The sequence below is a fragment of the Microtus oregoni genome, unplaced genomic scaffold, assembly GCF_018167655.1.
Source record: "Microtus oregoni isolate MIOR12 unplaced genomic scaffold, Mior012 000000F_ref0000247, whole genome shotgun sequence".
NCBI classification, from domain to species: Eukaryota; Metazoa; Chordata; class Mammalia; order Rodentia; family Cricetidae; genus Microtus; species Microtus oregoni.
This window is the reverse complement of record NW_024543059.1, coordinates 69,656,181-69,672,843: the sequence shown is the minus strand read 5'-3', so window position 1 is coordinate 69,672,843 and position 16,663 is coordinate 69,656,181. Positions and strand designations below refer to the sequence as shown.

The 16,663-nt window shown below is 45.7% G+C and overlaps 1 protein-coding gene across 2 annotated transcripts in view; it reads right to left on the bottom strand.

Annotated features, from left to right (window-relative positions):
- Window positions 1–8,848, bottom strand: part of Nfkb1 (nuclear factor kappa B subunit 1) — a 116,955-nt gene extending 108,107 nt beyond the window's left edge. The window contains exon 1 of one of the 2 annotated variants that reach the window (XM_041655084.1): window positions 8,444–8,848. The gene's annotated coding sequence lies outside the window, so the exon portion shown is untranslated. The remainder of the gene's footprint in view (window positions 1–8,443) is intronic. The other variant, XM_041655092.1, reaches the window with a different exon arrangement.
- Window positions 8,849–16,663: the final 7,815 nt, after the last annotated feature.

Below are 16,663 nucleotides of genomic sequence, written 5' to 3'. Positions count from 1 at the left end.
TGGTTACTTTGCAAACATGAAGAGCACTATGCAAATAGAAACTAAATAAAATAATCTCTGCCTGATGATGCTTCATTAAAAAATATGGAAGAAGTCAAGAGAACACAGGATGGTCAATATAATTCCTTATGGGGAGGCCAACATAACAGAGAAATGATGGGGGAAGGTGATGCTGAGCCATGCCTCAAGGTTGGGCAGCCAGCTGGGTGGGCACAGAAGAGAATCCCCTCATGCAAATGTATTAAAGAGAGAAAGCAGGGGGCGGATGACTGAAAGTGGGTATAGAATTAGGAGGTGAGGATTTAGGGAGGTGAGGCATGGTGAGATCGACTATAAGACAAGTGTGACTCACTTCAGAATAGGAAAGAACAGGGGAGCACATTATAATGCCAGGGCTAAAGGGGCCAAATCAAGAGACTGCATTGGGAGAAAGGGGAGAAAAGAAAGCCAGAGATCCATCCTGGAAGGGAAGGGCAGCAGCCAAGAGACTCTGGAGCAACTGAAGGAGAAAGTGAGGGTTAGGAAGGAAGGGCCGTTAGACAGCCAAAGTGGGGAGTCTGTGGAATGGCATAGGGAGCTAGCAACGGCGTCCCCTTATGTGTGAAGTCTGTAACAGTGTGAGTGGGGTGATGAGAGATTGAAATTGGCATATTGATGGGGGAATCTCTGTAGAGATGTCCAGGCGTCTCAGCAATCACACCCTGCTTTCTACGACTTGTAAAAAAATGGCTATTCCCCTTCTGTCTAGCAGATATGTAGTAAGTACAGAGACATTACCTAAAACATCACCCATGTATTGCAACACAGGACTAAACTACCTCAACAGCAACTTGGACTAACTCCTATTTGGCTATCACAGTACACTTTCTAAGAGAAGCAGGGTGTTTCCCCCACTCCTCGGAAGAAAGAACCATAATTGTAGGGTAAATGACCAACCATGCTATACTCTTAAATAACCAGGAACTCTTTTAATGGTTCTGTGTGCTTGTTAAAATTGAGTTAAATGTTTTCAGTTTGCAACTGGGAAAATACATGGAAAGAAATTATATTCTACCAAATGAGTACTATACTTGTCATGAGAACAATGGAAGATAGTTAATGACTGTCAGACACCACGCTTTTGATTTTAATTTCCCAAGCGCACCAACGTTTACTTATAATAGGGGAAATGACTTTTTTTGGGGGGCGGGGGGTATGTGGTGCATGAACTAATCCTGTGCATGATAGGTGAACACCTGGCCCATAGGCAAGCTCATCTCCATTTCTAAACAGGAGGAGGCACGAGATGCCTACTCACAGACAACTGCTCTCATGACCTCTTCCCTTTTCAACCATGAAGCTCAGAACTTATCCATTTCTCTGGAACGCTGATGCACCTTCAAGACTCTTTTCACACTCAAGTTTTAACATTAAACATTAGAGAACTCTCCCTACACCTTTATTTATGCTTTCATTGTCATTGTTTTGGACAAATCTTTCAAGGCTCTGAGGTTTTATGATACCTACACAGACATACTAGTTACCACGCTCCATGGATTCAGAGCATTAGAAATGAATCAACTAAATAAATAGAGTATTCAACTGTCGATATTTTAGGTTCATTTTAGTCCCATTTCCTGCAGAAAGTCCTTCCCAGGACTCCTACTCAGTTTAGAAATAGTTTGAGTGCATTTAAAAATATATTTTCTACTTCCTAGATTTTATATTTGTTTTCAGTTTTGATTTTCTACAAACTAGTGGTATTATACATTCTCCTAAGTAATTTTATAAATATCCAAGGGCAAAATTAGGTTTAACTTAACTTAGCTTCACCTGTGTGTTTCTTTCTTACTACCTAAATTTTCCCCGTGTGAATGGCCACCCATATTTCTTCAATACTGTCTTCCTTTTAAATTTCTAAGTCATAACAGTACAGTGGTTACAGAGAGAAACCCTGTCTTGGAAAAATAAAAGTACAGCATATGGCGCTGGTGAGAGGGCTCCGCAGGCAAAGGCACTGGCACCAAGCCTTACGACCTGAGTTCAGTCCTCAAGATCCACGTGGGGAAAGCACCAAACTGACTTCTGCAAATTGTCTCTGACCTCCACAAACTAAAGAAACATGTAATTTTTGTAAGTGCACCATATGCAGAGCTTTATACTAGATGCTGTAGTCTTCTGTACCATGCCCGTACTCAACAACAACAGAGACACGCCAAACACCAATAAATGGTTGACCCTACAAAGAAACCCATGTTAAAGAACCACTAGCTAGGAAACATCTTGAAGAGTCATTAAGACATGAGGTAGAGATTTATGCTAACATATGCGGAATAGTCACTACCTCATTCCTAAAATTCTTGTCTTTGAAGGCATGTTTTCTAAGATAATTAAGCAAATTATTTTTCTATTCATCTGAGCTGTGGATTTAGAGAGAGAGAGCCAATACATAGACCATAGGGGAGAACTGGAGATACAGTACGGGGTGGACTCTCACACTGATAAACAGCATAAAAGGGCTAGATCAAATCACAGGATACATAATAAAATAAACCTTTGGGAAGTTTTTGTTTATCTGAATGAGTAAAATTCATTCAAACAATCTAGTCCCTTAAATGTCAAGCTCTTTCTCAGAAGGAATTCTCAACTTGATGTGGACCTTTCGCTCCTTCAGTCCAGCTTTATAAATAGCAGGCCACAGAAACTCTACCGAGCCTTATCTATCAAGAGCTTAACGTGGAAGAAAACAAACATCTGTCCAGTCTAATATGAAATGCACGGCTGCCCACACACGTCTGACCATCCAGCGGCGAGGATGGAGTCACAGCTTTGTTTATTCTAGATACAGCCAGAAGTTGCAGGATGAGTTAGTTCTTCATGCCAGGGAGCCCAGCTAAACATACTGCTTGCAGTAGCTGTCTCCTGGGGAGGACACAGGCAGTATGCTTGCATTGTCTAGGATCTGAACTGACAAACGTCACTGCCAGTCACTTTCACTGTCCTTTTCAGCCAAGACCGCTTTCCATGTCCCAGGTGCATAGGCACACACTTAACTCTATGAGTTTGTCAGTAACAAAGAAAAAGATTAGATATATATGCACACACACAGTATCTTTGTCTCATAACCATGCACCTATGTATGTTACATCTATGTATGCTTATGAGTGTAATGAAGAGAAGTGAGGCTCAGAACGGTAATCGAGGACAGCAAAGAAAGCTGTCCTCGGGCCTCCCAGGACACGTGACATCAGGATGGAGATGGCATCCTGTCTCTTCCTAGCCTGGGTGGTGGGTGCGTGGACTACATTGAGTCTGTCAAAAGCAAGCGGTCAGATGCAGGGTTTCAAGCTCTGTTGTCTGAAAGTGCTACCACCGTGGGGTGTACCAATGTGCTTGTGGGAGCCCAGGGGCCACAAGGTCATCACAAGGTGAAAGTGGAAACACGGTAAACCGGGTGAGCAAGGCGGTTCCCAGGGGTTTCCATCTAGTTCCCTGGAACAGGCTCATGAATGAGAAGCATTTACATCTAGAGGCCGTATTTTATTTCAGACCTTTTGGGTAGGTGTTAGCAATGGTTCCTTTTCTAGAAGAGGTTAGCAACGAAATTATGGTTTCTTTGGAATTTAGAGAAGTTCTAACTTTGCAAAAAAAAAAGTTTTAAACATACATACAGAGACACGGACACACACACATACACACACACACACACACACACACACTTTATTTGTGTCTGCGTTTTGGTTACATTATTACCTCGCTTGGCTAGTCTCTCGAAAACTTTAAAATTAAAAAGATACTTTTCCATTTCATAAATTTCCCTCTAGAATGAAAGGCTTCCTTTTTCAGAGAGCAGTAGTTTAAGAGTTTATTCACCGTAAAAAAACATGAAAGTATTTCACATAAAATACAGCGTCTAGGAAGCAAAAGCTGGGTTTGGGGCTTCTTCTTTCTTACCAGAAAGAAAGATAAAACAGGGTACTTTTGTGTGTGTGTGTGTGTGTGTGTGTGTGTGTATGTGTGTGCATGCGCGCACGCGTGCGCGCGTACGTGGTTTTTCCAGACAGGGTTTCTCCCTATCTGTCCTGGAACTCAAGAGATCCGCCCGCCTCTGCCTCCCATGTGCAGGGATTAAAGTCACGTGCAGTACTACCAGCCAGCAAACAGGGTCCTTTTTATTGCCCACAGCAGTGGTCCTCAAACTCCCCACTGCTGAGACCCTTTTACAGTTGCTCATGTTGTTGTGACCCCCAACCATAAAATTATTTCCATTGCTATTTCATAACTATAATTTTGCTACTATTATGAATTATAATGTAAATATCGGATATGTCTGATGTCGACCCCCTTTGAAATGGTTGTTCTAACCCACAAAAGGGTTGCACCCCACTGATTGAGAACCACTGGCCATTAGTAAAAGGCTGTCTGTGAAACAATTTAATGTTACTCATACAGTTATTAGGTATCATATAAATACCAACGAACTCAACATAGGGTTAGAGATTCCTTTCAGCATAGATTAGATGTTTGTTATTTGCTCTTAGCTAGAACTATAGGACTAGACTCTTTTAAATAACCTTTTATTCTTTTTAAAATAACGTTAGGCTCTTCTAAATATGCCTTGTAGAATATTTATATACTTCTTGAAAGTTCAGGATTTTTTTCATAGTTGAAGAAGGATCATAAATATTTAAATCTGTTAGAAGCAGGGATCAGAATAAAAACTGGTTGAGTGGTTTGGGCCTAATGGTAAAAGGCAAAAAGTTAGAAGGCAACCTGAACTAGATAATTAGAACATAAATATCATTATTCCCACTTTACAAATAAACAACAAATCAAAGCCTATCAAATGTACATTACTCATAATTAAATCTGTTAGTTACTACACCATGTATATAAGTGCTTTATAATAATAGATTTAAAATTTTGATATATAGTACTTAGGATTAATACTCCAACAAAAGTTTTATCTATGTTTTCTTCTCTTAGATGTCACAGGTTTTACCAAATCCTGTCTTACACTAGGCTTTGAACTCTGTGGGTTGAAGTACAGCAGTCTTATCTCATTTTTAAACTATTTGTTAGTCTTCCAATCTCATCTGAAAATATTAACTAGCATCCAGGAACATCCTCTAAGAAGTACAGAAGCAAGAGGGGTAAAGCCATCTCATCCGCAGGAAAAGAATGCCTTCCCTCCTCCCTCCTTCTCTCCACCCCTCCTTTTTCACTCTCCCGTCCTTCCTTCTTTCCTCCCTTCTTTCCTTCTCTCTCCCTCCTCTCCCCTCCCCCTTCCCTCCTTGTCTTCTCGCTGGCTCTCTCCCTCCCTCCCTTCCCTTCTTCCTTTCCGACAAGACAATGTATACTCATTAAGGCAACATCACAAAGATAAGAACTCTTAACTCTACCAACCCTGTGGTTTGCAAACCTCTCCCAGGTTCTACTCTTGTAAGACTATGCCCATCTTCCAAACATTCCTCCCCGGGGCCTCAAATCTCCCTCGCTTCCACAGAATGCATCGGCTCTCACTCTTCCACCTGCTCCCCTCTAACACAACAACCAGGTTCAGTACTGAGGAGGGGGCAAAGGCGCAAATCTCAGTTCCCAGAAGCAGAATCGGGTGCCCAAGGTATCAACCAGCTTTAATCAGACTGAAATGCAGGGGCAAGGCATGTCAGTCCCAAGCACAATTCTATTCCACCTTCTCCTGGCTCACCTCTTCTAACACAACAACCTCACTACCTTATATAAGCCATCCATGTTGTAAGCAGAAAGCTGGTAAGCTATCCAAACAAAACAACTTCCTCCCAGAAGACAAACTCCTGAGAACCTCTGCACTGATTCCCATACATCCCGTCTCGTGGACAGAACTCCCGTCCAATTGGTCACAGCAGAAGAGCACAAGGCAGGGGTTTACTCCTTTGGTTCCATTAGTGCACTCCTGGTACACTTCCTAACATGGCATCTCTGGGCCCAGAACAGAACATCTATCAGGAAATTCTGGAGGGGTGGGGGAAAGATGGCGTCTTGAGAACATTATCCAAAAACCCTGTCAGTAGGGCTGCAGGTATATGGAGGTATAGTTTCATAGCAGAAAACTCCTAAGGCCCCAGGTTTAGCCCAGTATGGCTAAACAATGAATCCACGTGGCAATACAGGAACAATTATTTTAGCTTATTGTTTTAAAATGGCAGTTACTTTTCCTTCTTTGCCCAAGCTCAAATTGACTGAAGGTTGTAAGTGGTCACTTCCCCCTAGAAGCCAGAACCCTCACCTTTTCTGAGCAGGGGAATACCTTATAAAGAAATTAGGTGAAACCCTGGGCTTGCTGATTGAATGATAATCCACAATCCACATGGCTGCCAAGTTTTTATCTAGATCCATCTACCACAATGAGCAATCCCTGAACATCAAGACAGTGGCTTACTTCATCAGTTATCTGGAAGTCTGAAAGCAGCAGTGAAAACAGCCTGCAGAAACACTCGCTTCTCCACCTAGCTTCGATTCCTCTGAGGGGACCAAGGCACGGGGAATGCGACCACTAAACCTAAAACGCTGCCCCCTTCCAACCAGCCGGGCATTACCCCACTGCGACTCAGTCAGCCCGGCTGATCTAGTTTTAGAGGCAGAAGTAAAAAAGGAAACACAAAGATCAAAGCAGTGCTGACAAAGGGGAAGGACTATTTTTGTATGTATACTCCAGTATTTACGAACTGCCTTTGAAACACAGGGACATTGACTACCTGCTCAGCTCAAGTAACTGCCATGTGTAGCCCACGAGACACAACTGAATTTCTGAACAAAGATCACAGATTGTCACGTCGCCACCAGCCTTTAACAGGATTAAACAACTTTCTTTAAAAGTCTTTTGGTTTTGAAGTGGTTAGCATTTCCCAGCAAGTATAGTATCTTAGTGGCAGCATTAAGTCTACGTAGCAGCCGCCTTTTGTGTTGAAGTTTGTTGAGGCTGGTAAGCCAAGGAGACATTTGCTAGCTAGCAAGAGACTCCCAGAGGTGTCAGCATGGACAAGAGCTGCAGATTCCTCGTTCCCATTGCTAGATGTGTTCTGTTACTCATCCAATTGGCTGACAAATGTTAACTGCAATAGAAAGTAAACCTTTTAATTCCCGTCTTCTCAAGTTCATGTGCAAAGCAAAGCACTTTGCTGTAAATAATTTACATAATTTTTAGTTCATCAGACACTAAGTGGCTCCATCTCTAGAAAGCACAATATTAAAATCAGGGAAAGACACACTGCAGGTAGGGGCTTACTTTAATCGAGTTTCCCTTTTTAATGTCTTACAAATACTCATGCATTTTATGCCTACCCAAGAATACTCAGCTGAGGATTCCACTAGAATCCTCCTGAAGTCTGTCTTGATCTCCAGCTTTTGTCTTTACCAACAGCCATCAGGCTATACCCCATTATTTGATGCCACAGCTATCAAATGTTAATAAACACCGCAAGCATTTCTCAGTTATGAGCCCTACAGCAAAATCATTTTAGTTAAATATGGTTAGTGGCAATGTCAACCTTTACCTTAAAAACTCCATAAACACCAGTTAAATCTAGATGATGAAATCTTTTCTCATTAGTTCCACTTAAGTTTCAGAATAGACTAATAAACACAGCCAAGATCGGTGTCTAAAAGCTTACATGGAGGAAAGGCTTTGTTTGTATCTTTTTTTTTTGTTTTGTTTTAGAGGTCACGCACGGTACACGGTGTCATTATCCTAGAGTTTCCTGCAATCAAGTGTCTAAGAGGTGTTATTAGTAGGTAATTTCTCTTTCAAATGCCAGGCCTAAAGAATCGGTGTGAGGCCCTCCTTATATTTTGAAAACCAATATTGAGATTTGGCAGCTGAATGCACTATGTGTGTGTGTGTGTGTGTGTGTGTGTGTGTGTGTGGCCAAGGGTGTGTGTGTGTGCCGCGGTGGGGGGGGGGGTGTCTATCACAGATCGGAAAGTGGGCCCCAAGTTCTCCTGCTGGATTCTGAGGAGCTGGGTAGGGGGTCCCCAGCAGGCAGGACTGACAGGCACTTCTGCTTTCATTTCACCGACCTCCCTTTGGTGAAATCTGGCTGTGCACTGCACCAAGCACCTTCCTGGCTCTCCTCCCCCGCGGAGGACCTCAGCCCGGCTGCCACCCCTCACGGCAGGGGCTTGGGTCGCTATTTCTAAAACTTTGCTAGAGTTCCCCTCCGGCTCCCCTTCCCGCCCGCGGAGACTCGGAGGGCCCGACCGACCGGGGAGGCCTCGGGCCGCCCAGTGCGGATGTGCCCTGTCCCCCGCAGCCGGGGCCGCGCGTCCCGCAACTCCTGCCCCGGCTGCCCCCTCCCCGCGGGCCCGCCCGGAGCCCCGCGCAGCGCTGAGCCGCAGGGACAGCCGCAAGCCTGAGGCGGAGAGGCGGCGGCTCCGTGTCCCCGATTGTCCCCTACCCCGCCCGCCCCAGTCCCCCGAGACTTACCCCGGAGGTGCGGCGCGGCCTCTCCGCGCCTGCGGGCTCCCGCTGCGGGGCGGGGCGGCGCGGACCGGCGGGAGCCCGAGAGGGGTCGGGGTGGCGGGCCGGGGTCGGCGGCTCAGCGGCGCGCCATGGCCGCGGCGCGGGCGGAGAAGCGCGAGGCGGGCCGGGCGCGGCGGGGCCCTAAGCTCCGGCCTGCGCTGCTGGAGCCGGCCCTTGAGCAGGCCGAGGCCGAGGGCGGCGGCGGCGGCAGGCCGGGGGCGCGCAGGGCACGGGAAGCCGTCAGCGCGCAGCCGGGCCGCTCGGGTGGCGAAACCTCCTCTTCCTGCCCGGCTCGCCGCGCCTCGGTACTTCTCTCTCGTCCTCTCTCACTCACTCTCTCACTTCCTGGCTGGAAATTCCCACTGACGTCGAGAGAGCAGACAGACGGACGGACCCACGCGCGCGCGCGCAGCGGGGGCGGGAGGTGGTGTCGCTGCCGCCGGGGGTGGGGGAAGCCCGCGCGCCCCGACCCGGCGCCCCGAGCCCCGAGCCCCGCGGCTGCCGTGACGCCCCCGGGAGGCACCCAGCGGCCCAAGGGCAGGCCCGAACAGCTGGAGGCCACCTGAGACCGGCTCGGTCCCCACAAGCCCTGGCACAAAAGTCAATCCCGTCTGCATGGTCCCTCCTCTGGGGGTCTCGGTTACACTCAGATCTCTTAGCAGATAGAACAGGAATTTCGAGATCGTAGCTGATGTCTCTCCAGAGAACTATGAATTTATGTTGGGTTCGGGTGAAGTCTTCAATCTGGTCAGTTCTTCCACCCACAGAATGTTGTCCGGCCAGTGAGATCCCTGCTGTGGCTGGAATTATAGCGACAGTGGGACCCGTAGTGTTGGTTTACAGCTCATAAATCCTTATCCGGCTCAAGGGAGGTTATTTTTCTGGAGAGGCCTCCCACTGATGACCTTTTCGAGCATTTGAACTTCTTTATTCTTTGGGCACAGTGCCTCCATGGGCAGGGGATGACAGCCTGGGGCGAGGTAGCTCCCAAGTGTAGAGTTCAGGGTCTCACTACTGAGTTCAAGACAACTTTGAAACTCAGGTCGTCAGCAGGTACTAATATTGCTTTAATCATTAGCCCTCCGAGCAGCTTTCGAAACATCAAGCAAACCGTGAGGTTCTCAAAACCTTCTTGGTTCGATGGTGAAGGGAACACAGGGCTTCCACTGGGTACTGGGGAGTCTTTAAGTGACCTTAAGAGGCCAATAATCTACCTTAAAGCTAATTCATTTAAATCCCAGAGGCCGTTTGGACACTGGGAGTTTTAGAGGCTTCGAACAGACAGAAGACAAAGACTTTATGGGACATTATCAGAAATTGTGCCCCTAGGGGCTTGGGAAATGGTTCAGTCAGCATAGTGCATTAATCCTGAGGTCTGACTTGGGATCCTTAGCATGCACGCGTGTAAAAGCCGTTGTAGGTGGAGGCATCTGTGTCCTCCCGCAGTGACACCATCAGCTGGATCCCTGGAACTCATTGGCCAACCAATGTAGCCAACTGGCCAGCTTCAGGTTCAGTGACATAAAGTGACACACACACAGTAGAGGAGAGAGACAGAGACAGAGAGAGAGACAGACACGGAGAGAGACACAGAGACAGAGAGAGAGAACTGTGTTCTTAGCATGATTTAGTACTCTGATATACAGAGCGTATATAAAATGATTTTCTTTTCTTGCTGACATGGATACAAAGCCTGCGAGCTCTTGTAAAACAGTGAAGTGTAAGGTGGTTTGTTTGTTTCCCCTGTGGGGACTAGGTGGGAACAGGAAGGCCCTACAGTGGTGCTAGGTGTTGGCACCACTGTCAGAGGCAGGTAGAAGGGGTTGTTACAAGGGTACAGGTGGTGAGATATACCATGAGATGCCCCCCAAACCCTGGAATATACTTAAAACAGAAGGTGGCATGGGAAGCGGGTAGGCTGGATTCCTAGATCTGAGGCAACAGATCCCCGCAACGTCAAGGATGTGTTCCTTCACAGCCTGGAGGTCTGACATTAAGGTGTGGCTGTCAAGGCCACGCTCCCTAGAAATCCCTTGCCTTGTCCTATCCTCTGGTGGCTGGGGCAATGCCTGGCACTCACAGGCTTGGCCACGCCATTCCAGGCCAAGTCTACTTCATTGCTGGGTCAACTCCTTCCCCGTGCCTCCTCTGATCCGGGTCTAAAGACACTTGCCTTTCTTCTATTGAAAAGATTAATTTTTAACTCTGTGTATTGTGTGTGTGTGTGTGGGTATGAGTATGTGTGCATGATGGCGTTTTAACTCTGTGTACATGTGTGCGTAGGAATGTGTATGTGTGCGTGCAGATGTCTGCAGAGTCCAGACTAAACATCAGACCGCGTGGCACTGGGATTACAGGTGGCTGTGAGACACCCAGCCTAAGTGCTGGCAACTCAGTGTGAGGCCTCTACAAGAGCAGGAGGTCTTCCTAACTCCTGAGCCATCCCCAGTTCCTACTCCTCTCTTTGACTAAGAAACCAGCCATTACGGCATCCTCTTAGTTTCAGGTTGTTGCGCAAAGATCCATTTCCAAATAAGATCATGTATTGGTATGTGTAAGCTATGTATTGGTAATCGTGTGTAGAGTGAGTTCCGAGGCCGAAATCCACATCGTACATAAATAGCAAGAAATCATACAGTGTGAAGAGGGGTCACAAAATAGACCCATACGCTGAGTGCTGGAAGCTCCAAACATACTGAAAATGGAACAAGACTGTTCCGTGTGTATTTCTAGAAAGAATACAACTTGCTTAGAATGGCCACAGCTCCTAGCTTCAAAAGTCAAGGTTAAATGGAAGATCTTCACATGGCTTGAAATCAGCCTTGAACTGGAGTCCTAGGTTTCTCTTGAATTATCTCTGTAATTTATAAAGTAATATTTGAGCCCCAGTTTCTTCACCTGTACAGTAAACATGCATTATAGCTCAAAACTATAGGATAGATTTATATAATGCTTTACAATATCTATCTCAACACAAAGGTTGGATTATGTACATATATATTATATACACAATGTATGTTTCATAAAACAATCCTAACTCGCAGTTTTATACACTAGAAGGAGCTACTGGCTGCACAGGAAATGTTTACAAGAATAAACAGTTGTTATGGGAACTTAAAATAATTTCTTCATAGTCTTAGGGGCTATAAATATTAATTAATATTAATGCTTGCACTGCTGACCACTACAGCATGTACACATGGTGATACATCACCTCATATTGATACAGTATCTGTTTTACCTCCGTGAAGATGCCAGCACTAAGCCAATCTTACTGAGCATGCTCTCTGCCTCTAAAAAAGGAAGAAGATAGAATTTCTACTCCTAACATAATGCTTGGAAGAATGATCCTTTATCTAGTAGCCAGGATAAAAGTGATCTGTATTAGTTATTATCACTAAGAGTGACTCCCCCCTCAAAAGAGATCAAGAATGTCTTTCCCATCCAGAAAAATTCAAAATAGTCTCCCTTGCTGACGAAGAGACACTGCAATGGGGACGGACATCAGGGAAATTTAGAAGGAGGCTGTCACTGATTCCGCAGATACTGACACCTCCTGTGTCAGTTTAAATGAGTTATACACTACTGTCACTGTCTCTAAAAGGTCACAGAAGCCAAAGGAGTGTGTGGTAGCACACAAGGCAGAGTACAGGAAATGCTTCCATGAAATTATAATTACACACTTGGGAAGAGATACCGCAGTGGAAAGGAGTCCCTGGAAGTTGAGCCCTTAGGCTATGAAATCCAGAGTTACCTTCCAATTTGAACCCAGTGCCTGATTATACCCTCAAGAGAGCCATCCATTCCTGCTCCGCCCCAGGATCCTCCATGAGCTCCATCAAGCTACAGAACCACTCCAGGCTTCCTCTCATTCATCTGTGAGGTGGGATGAAGGTAACCCCTGCCTCCCAGCACTCAAGTGAGTAGTGAAGTCCCCGCCAAGGCTCCCAGAGTCTCCGAAAACTCTCCTTTCTAGTTGCTATTATTCGTTGCACTGTGGTTTCTCAGAGGAGAAACTGAGTATCGAGGCTAACATTTAGTGGATGTTGGAATTATGGATCAAGAGGTAAAGTCGAAATAATTAAGAGGAAAAAAAAGATGGGTGAGCGAGAATGATTCTTTAACACATGAAATTAGGTTCAAAGCATAGTTTGTAATATAATATTCTTGGAACACCTAGAATGTGTTCCATAAATAATAAAGAGATGTTTGAAAAAGATTATATTCTTTTCTTTAAATAACAGTTGGAATAGCTGAGTGGAAGGACACATGTCTAACATACAAGAGTCCCGGGTTCAATCCCCAGCACCTGAGTGCCCGCTATATGACCATAAAACAAGCATTTAGGCAGGCAGCGTGGGGTGACAGAGAAGCCTCATTCTGAGGCTAATTCCCTCTGCCTGGACAGAAAGGCTACGATGGACTGGAGTCGTGCCTGGAGGTGCCACTGCTCAGTGAAAGTGGTCCTCTTCACAGAGAGTAATCCCAAACTGTTAGACGAGAAATAACTGCAAGGACCCGGCGGTTCTCTTGGTTCCCTCTTAGATTCTATTCTTACAGCTAACTTATCCGCAGACGATTACAAAGGCACCAGATTGTTTTAGTACACAGATTTCCTGTGATCGGAACCTAGGCTATTTGGACATATCTCACCCACTCCTCCAGAGTCCCTTACCAGATGCTCCTTTAATGCTTCCTGGGTGGACCAGATAACTGATATAAAAGGTGCTAGGTGAGCCGGCTGCCAACCCAGAGTTCATTCCCTACCTGGTCCTGGTCTCTTGGATGCTCTGATGCTTGCCTGGCAAGTACTTGGTTAACTGAGCCATCTCTTCAGCCCTGTATGGTGGGTGCTTCATCTCTTCACCGACTATTTTGTGCACCAGCCATTCTCGATTGTTACTCCCCCCATTAGAGTTTAGTTCGCTCTGTAGTTGTCTTTGTTTTTAGTGTTTTTGTTTGTCTGTTTTGTTTGCTTGTTTCAGGGGGAATCCATGGTCTCGTATTCATAATCAAGTCCTCTACCACTGAGTTGCAGTCTTAGCCCCCAAGTGTCTAAACTTCATTGTTGCCAGTTTGGGCCTGCTATGGTGGTGTATACCTTTAACCCCAGCACTCCAGAGGCAGGTGAATCATGGTGAGTTTGAAGATAGCCTGGCCTATGTAGCAAGTTTCAGGACAGCCAGGGCCTCACAGGGAGACCCCGTCTACAAACAAACAAACCAATTCAAACTAAAATCAGTCGGTTGGGGGATCCGGCTGGAGCTCCTTGGTGGAACACGCGCATGAGGTTCAGTTCCCTGCACCCTCTCTGAGGCAGTCTGGATTGACTTAATTGCTGCTCTCCTGATTTTTATTTATAGCTTCCTTGTGATGAATCCAGGCATGTTCCACTTTTATACCCCTATTTAGATTTTATTGGGCTTTAAATGGCTCCCTGGATCTCCCGAGTTGGTATCTTTCAACAGTTCTGAAAAACTGCTACTCCATTTTCCCTCCTACAATTATTGCCTTTTTTTTTTTTCCTAGTCGCTCCTTTTGGAATGTTGATGGATATAGGCTAGACCTTCCTGATAGTTTTTAGATCCCCCAAATACCTCTTACATCATATCTCATTGCATTGATTCTGGATCATTTCCTTGGCTTATTGACTTGCTTTTCAACTCCATTTCACCTGCTTGGTAACTGAGTCATTGAAAGGATATGCTAATATGTTTGAAGACTGAAGCTGGACCTTGGAAAGTCTTTGACGGCTGTCTGGGTTGAAACTGCCTGCTCTGTAGTGTTCTCTGGGGCGTCATCCACTGGGGAATGCGGTCAGGTCTTTCCAGGGACACTTTTGCTCTCCACTTAGAGTGAAAACGGTAGGTGAGCACAGGTGAGACTTTCCTTCCCATCCAGGGACAAGGACTAGACAGGCTCCTCCCTCTACTCGCCACTCTGGGAAATAGGTGAATTCTTGATGTGCTGGCTAAGCAGTATTTCAATTTTTAAAATTATGTTATCTAGTGGTTTTGTTTTTCCAGCTGCTGCTTCATTGTAGTTCATTTTATTTCATCCCACCAGGAGGGGCTTGCTATCAGGAACACAGAGACCGTGCATACTTCTTAAACTGTTTGGAAAGTTCCGGCGCCCATCATATATTTAACTGTTAATCTTTAATTATATCTCCTTGAGTGAATTCATTATTTTTTTAAAGCTTTTATCTACTTCTTCCAATGGTTTCATTTCAGTGAAACACTTGTTTGAACAGTCTGCCTTGGTTCTGCTCTCTGGCTTGCTGGTGCCACAAGGCAAGGTGTTATTTTCCATTTCCTGCCTTGTATACACTGACCTGTAATTACAAACCAAGTACTTAGGGTCGACTAGGCAGCAGCAAACGGGCCTGGGGAAAGTTTCTGCGCCTGTGGGCTGGCACTGAACCAGCTGGCAGTCCGTCAACACCCAGCTGAGGCTTTGGAAGCATCTTCTCCCGACTCTTCTTGGGTGCAAGTGGGGACTGGCGATCAGGGCCTCAGGGGTAGGACTAGGCATTTGGCGAGTGCAGCTCCCTCCGCCTTACCTGCCTTGGCTGCAGTAGGGCAGCCTTCAGGAGCACATGGTAGCTTGAAAAGCTCTTTCTGCCCAAGTACAGAGCTTCCTCCAGCTAGATTTTCCTGGGAACCATGACGCTGAAGCCTTTGTGGTAGATCTCTCTGTGGTAAGATTCTCTAGTCCATGTAAAACCAAGACCCCGAAGCCTACCGCCTAAGTGCGCTCTGCACGTGAGCCCGCCCTACCCTCACTGCCTCTTTTCCTGTATGGGGAAGCTGTTGAGAGAGGTTTTCCTGGGGAATATTGGTGGATCTCTATTGGCACGGCACACTTTCAGTTCCATGGAGTCTTGATTGCAGGGGTCTTCCTCGTCTGAAAGGCATGCATCAAGAGTCCATGTTAATGAATTGCTCAGAGGAAACTTTAGGACTGCTATAGGAAAAGCAAGAAATGAAGATTATAGAGCTCCTGGTTGCTTGGATTAGCACTTATACTGTAGACATTCACAGATAGCCATGTCAACTTTACTAATATAAGTATCATCACCAGTAGATGAATAAACTCATTTTTAACTGCATAAAGAGTTTTTACTTTTTTAAACAAATGATTTAAATACAAAGCTCTTTTTCTGATGACATGTTACACACCGTGGATGTCATTCTCAGAGAGAAATGTCCCTGTCCTGTCTCAGATGCCTCGACACTCAGAATGATACAGCCAGGATAGAATAGTATTACATCCTACAGCTCCTCGGATGAAGGGAATTCCTGATTCACGGCAAGCAGCACTCTGGGTCCGCTGCTTCTGAGGGTTTTGTGTCCGCTTGCCTTTGCAGGGTTAGTAGTTGCTCCATGCTGGTCAGAAGAAAACTCCAGCTGTCCTGTGGACAGAGAGAAACAGAGAAGCACACCCTGAAAGCTTGTGAGAGGAAAGGATTTTCCCACAAGCCTGCAAGGCTTTTGGTTTCTATTGGCCAGGGTTGGCTCGGGCACACCTCCTTTTTTAGGCATTTTTTACTGCATTAGAATCGACACCCTGAAGTATTTTAAGATTACAACTTGGGTTTGACACATGTACACCCATGAAACCATCACTGCGATAAGGTCAAGTTTCCGACTGGCTTTCTGTGGCCACTCATTCCTGCTCCTGCACCTCCGAGCATCGCTGACCAGCTGCGTCTCACTTTACACTAGTTTGCACTCTCTAGTGTCCTGTGAATGTGTTGAAGTTTGTGTCCCTCCCCCCCTTTTCGGAGACAGTTTTCCATTTGATGAAGTGTAACGGGTGACTACTCTTCCCGCTTTGTGGCTTCTTCAGTAAGTCTGAGGACTCTGCCTGACTCAGACACGCCCACAGAAGATCTTCTCCCGTATTTCCTTTAGTTTTTATCATGTGAGTGTGTAAGTGTGCTGCACATTTGTTATAGTGCACATGTAGAAGACATCTTGGTAGATTCTCTCTTCCCACCTTTACATGGGTTCTGGACTAAAACTCAGGTCCTCGGCATTTACCCACTGACCCATCTTGCTGGACCTTTTGTCTATGTTTCCTTCTAGAATGTTTATAATTTGAAGAATTAATTTGAGATACAAAATACAATAGGAGTTCTGTGTGTAGCAGTTGACAACACCTGCCGAAGTTCTTTTTAAA